Source organism: Aegilops tauschii, chromosome 6, assembly GCF_002575655.3.
Source record: "Aegilops tauschii subsp. strangulata cultivar AL8/78 chromosome 6, Aet v6.0, whole genome shotgun sequence".
Lineage (NCBI taxonomy): Eukaryota > Viridiplantae > Streptophyta > Magnoliopsida > Poales > Poaceae > Aegilops > Aegilops tauschii.
Genome location: NC_053040.3, coordinates 298,769,848 through 298,775,281, shown reverse-complemented (window position 1 = coordinate 298,775,281; position 5,434 = coordinate 298,769,848).

Below are 5,434 nucleotides of genomic sequence, written 5' to 3'. Positions count from 1 at the left end.
AGGCGGCTGATGCTTTAAGCCGGCTGGGATCCCAGCGTAAGCCGGTACCTCCTAATGTTTTCCTTGATATTTTGAATAACCCTTCAGTTAAATTTCCTACGGAGGACGATCTTGCTATCCCTGACCCGGAGGCACAGTTGGTGGCGGCTCTCCATGTTATTCCTAATTGGACAGTCCCATATTTGGCTTATATGATCCAGGGTGAGTTACCTGAAGATGAAACTTTGGCCAGATGATAACCCGGCGGTCTATGTCAATGACTATTGTCAAGGGCAAGTTGCACCGATGCAGTGTCACATGGGTGTTTTAACGTTGTATATCTCCTGAGGAGGGCCGTGAGTTTCTATGAGAGATTCATGAAGGAGATTGTGGCCATCATGTTGGTTCTAAGTCTCTCCTGGATAAAGCGTTTCGTCATGGGTTTTATTAGCTGACGGCTCATGCTGATGCAGAGGATCTAGTTAGCAAATGTGATGGCTGTCAGAAATTTTCCAAACGAGCTCATGTGCCGGCTCAAGAATTGAGGATGATTCCAATTACTTGGCCGTTTGCAGTCTAGGGGCTGGATATGGTTGTGCCTTTTAAAAGATCCAAGGATAAAAAGACTCACCTCTTGGTGGCAATTGACAAGTTTACAAAGTGGGTTGAGGCAGAGCGGTCAGCAAGTGTGACGCGGCAACGGCGGTTCAATTCATCAAAAAGGTGATTTTCCGTTTTGGTTACCCTCACAACATGATAACTGATAATGGCACTAACCTGTCTAAAGGTGCTATGAAAGAATTTTGTCAACGTGAACATATTCGTCTTGATGTTTCATCTGTGGCCCACCCCCAGTCCAATGGTCAAGCTGAAAGAGCCAATCAAGAAATCTTGAGAGGCATAAAACCCCGGCTTATGGTCCTTTTGCAGAGGACGCCGGGTTGTTGGGTTGAGGAGTTACCTTCAGTGCTTTGGAGTATTAATACTACCCCAACAGGTCCACGGGTTATACGCCTTTCTTCATGGTTTATGGAGCAGAGGCGGTTCTTCCTAGTGACATTCGTCATGACTCGCCCCGCGTGGCGGCTTATGTTGAAGCTGATAATGAAAAGGCACGTCAGGATGCTCTTGACCTCCTAGATGAGGAGCGTGACCTTGCGGCGGCTCGTTCAGAAATCTACTAGCAAGATCTGCGAAGATATCATAGTCGTCGGGTTAAAACCCGGACCTTTCAAGAAGGTGACTTGGTGCTCCGGCTCATCCAGGATCATACAGATATGCATAAGTTATCCCCACCTTGGGAAGGGCCTTTTGTGGTCAGCAAAAATCTGAACAACGGATCATACTACCTCATCAATGTTCGAGATCACAAGGACTCACGCACGTCGGAGGAGGAGACCCGCCGACCGTGGAACATTGCTCATCTTCCGCCTAATTACACCTGAGCCACCGGCTCTTGTGCTGTACATATTTATACCAATGTATATATTATGATTAGTACAATAAAGCCGACATCCCTGATAATTCAGGGCCTCTGTTGTTTCATTTCTGAGTATCTGAGTCTTTATTGTCAATTCATAAGATCACTTGGGGGCTTCCTGCTCATTGAGCATAGCTATGACTACCCTCTTGATTCGGCTTGCACGCCTTGTTACAAATAACATGGGGGCTTCCTGCTCACTGAGCGTAGCTATGACTACCCTTTGATCCGTCTTATATGCCTTGTTGCAAACGATTTGGGGGCTTTTTTGCCCAAGTTATAAGGTTACCAAAGAGAACTTGCTGTAATGAGCAGTTCAAACATAGGTAACCTGCCTTGATGGCTTGTTATAGATCACTTGGGGGCTTCCTGTTTAATGAACATAGCTATATTTACCCTTTTGACCGGCTTGGATGCCAGGTGTATTCACCAAAACTCCCGGTTATCCTGCCTTTGTATGTCTGCCACTCCGACCAGGTAATCCTGGAATGACCTGCCATACTCTTGATAGTTAATCTTATAATGACCCTGAACTTGTCAAAGTTAAAATGGCGGTTGGTCATGTGAGGCCCGTCTTACAGGTTTGAATAAAGAATTAACTCAGTGGTTGTGCGGCCCTTGAATAGCACTTGATATTGAGGCTTGGCAGCCTATGAAGGCCTTGTTTTTACCTGATTTGCTATTTGTTTTGAACTTTGTTTGGGTTCATGTTTTTGTGCTATCTTGACGTATGGCTTAAAATTGATTCAGACCATGTAGCCTTAATCCTTATGACTCATGTTTGAGTATATCTGGAGTTTTGATAACCCGGTCTGGCTTTGGACGATAAGTCGGCAGTATGCCTTGATCGAGCACTTGGAATTCTGCGTTCTAAGTCTTTGGGCTGTTACCCTGACTGCATTTGGCGTGGTAAGCCGGCAGTGTGAACAACTATCACAGGTATGTTATTTGTTTAGTCTATGAATATGTGAGGTTTTGATAACCCGCCCTGGTTGTGGACTATACAGTCACCAGCGGCTTTTATATTGGACATCATGATCCGCCCTGGGGTAAACCGCCAGGGCACATGTTATCTGCTTGTGTGTAGGGAATATGATGAATATGACTTGTATGACTAATAATATTATGAGCAGAAACGACAGATCTTTCCATATCAAGATCGGCGGTTTAAAGTGTTATGAAGATAAACATGCACAATGGCATGGCAGATCATTGTTTTCAGCTAAGCCTATTACAAGGCATCATGTAGCCCAAAAGGATAAGTGTTTTTTTGCTGCGCACAGCTGCTATATGGCAGGTTGAGAGCCGGGTCGTGGTTCAGTGGCCCTGGTCTTGGAGTGTTGAAGCTTCTGGGTCATCCTGCACCGGTTCTTCTTCTTCTTGTTCACCAATTGGCTTGAAGTCAGATGTGGTCTAGTTGATCCCGGTCAAAGCTCTAAATACAGCTTCATCATCTATAAGGCTTGACGGGTCAATATCAGGAGCGAAGGTGTGCTTACGTGTTGGCGAGATAAGGTCCACGGCTTCATGAATCGGCGCCTTCACCTTTGCATTTTCAACATCATAAACCGGATGATACTTGGAGAGATCAGTCTCCTCAGCTAATTTGCTTGCCAAGGGACGCATCTCCCTTACTATTTTGGTGAAGTCCTCGGCACTGAAGGGAGACCCGTCTTCTTTTAAACTCGGGCAGCCGGTGGCTAGTTCTTCCAGGTCAAGTTCTGCTTGCCATGCCTTTGCCCGGCTCAGGGCGGTGATGGCACCGGCTCAGGCGGCTGATCACTTTAATTCTTCAAATCTTTGAGGCAGCACAGGCAGTTTCTCCAACACTTCCTTGATAAGGGATGGTGGTTGCTTCTTATGAGAGGCAACAGAAATAGCCCGTTGAACACCAATATACAACTGCTCCACAAGGGTATATACAACTTTCAGCCTTATGCGCATATCTTGACCAAGTTTGGAGCTTCTGGAGCCTGCATCAGCAAAAAATTGGTAAACCGGCCAATGATTGTGATACATTGATGATACAAGTGGAAGTATTCTGTTACTTACCGAAGATGGCAGCTGTCATGTTATTGATTTGCTGCTTTAAGCCAGATAACTCGTCAGTCACCAGCTTAAGAGCAGCCTCAACATCTTCTGCTCTTTTTAACAGAGCTGTCTTCTCGGTCTCCCAGCCGGTTCTTTCAGTACTGAAGTCCCTTTTCAATTTTTCAATGTCTTCTAAAGCGGTCTTCAGCTCTGATTTGGCCTTGGAAGTTTCAGTTTGCTGGTTTTGGATGTTCTGCCTCAGATCAGTGACTTGAGATTCCTTCATATTCAATTCAGCCTGTCACACAAAAAGGCAGGTAGTATGATGTTATGATGATCATCTTATTTAAAGTCCCAAGCATAATACAAGTATTTTACTTGGCACTTGGGGGTTAATGCACATTGCTCTATTTGAAGACAATTCTATGATGACCCGAATAAATTTCTATGATTGAAACCATTTCATGGGCGCTACATATTTGGATTTTATTCATAATTATGGTGATAAGTCCCGGCTTAGCCATGCTGACTAAGCCGACCCTAGGGGGCTACAGGTGCAAAATTGAGCACTACTATTTGAAGTCTCGGCTTAACTTGTCAGTTTAAGCCGGCCCTTGGGAGCTACATATGCGAAGTTGAGAACTACAATTTGAAGTACCGGCTTCAGCTGTGCAGCTTAAGCCGGCCCTTGGGGCCTACTCGTTTTGATTCTGCAACTACAATATGCCATGACATGAATGTAAGATTAAAGAGGCTATCTAAAGTCTACAGTATATTCAATTCTATCATATCCAGTAGACTTGGCAGCTGGTAGAGATATGCTTATATGGAGAAGATTATAGTGGTTACCTCAAAACGGTCCTTCATGAGGTTGACCAGGCCGGCTTCAAAGTCACGGCTGGTGTGAAGGCGGTTTAGATAACCTGAATGAATCTCCTGAGCATTGAACTGGGCATAGCTTTCCAAGTCCAATTTCCATCTGCCCTTATCAACAACAGAAAATTCTTCTTTGGCGTTGTGCTTGGATAAGACAGTGGGGTTGCCTGGTGCTGTATACACTGGTACGCGTCGGTGCTATACAAACGGTTTTTAACCCCTTTCCGCGATGACATTTGGAACCGTCGCCAAGTGAGTGTGGGCGATAGGGGGGTCCTTCCCACACGACCCAGAAATCGTTGGGGATAGGCCCTCCTGGGACACAGGCTGGGGCAAAATGAGCTCGTGCACGATCGGGCAAGGCATCGAAACCCAATCATTTCCATTCGTATGTACATCCCACACAGTGAATCCCAGAAAAACATTTCCGTTCGTATGTATATCACACACAGTCAATCCAAGGAATACGTTTCTGTTCTTATGTACATCCCACACAATCAATCCAGGGAAAACGTTTCCATTCGTATATATGTATATCACACACAGTCAATCCAAGGAATACATTTCCGTTCTTATGTACATCCCACACAGTCAATCCAGGGAAAATGTTTCCGTTCATATGTACATCCCACACAGTTTTATGTGTAGGCTGGTGTGTGAAAGGTGTAACTATCACACATGCTCTGCCTTGGTTAACTTTTTGCTTTTATCAACTACATCACACACGATTTGATGAAGAAAACTGTGTGGCATTGAGCTATCCATCACAAGCGCTTCTACTGCTAGAACCGTTTGCAAAGTTCCATCACACATTTAGCAGGTTTATTAGTTTACAATTAATAATTCCAATATTACGCAAATTCACATTTCATATCGAACAACTGTTTGCCAGTTTCATACCAGGCACATAAATATATTTTAACATCACAGTACGATAGCTACATGAAAACAACACAGTACATCATATAGCTAGTTCAACTCCCTAAGAACAATATATTCATTTCCCTAATCGAGATCATCCAGGCTCGTCTTATCCACCTCTGCTTTCAGTTCAGTAAGAACCTGTTT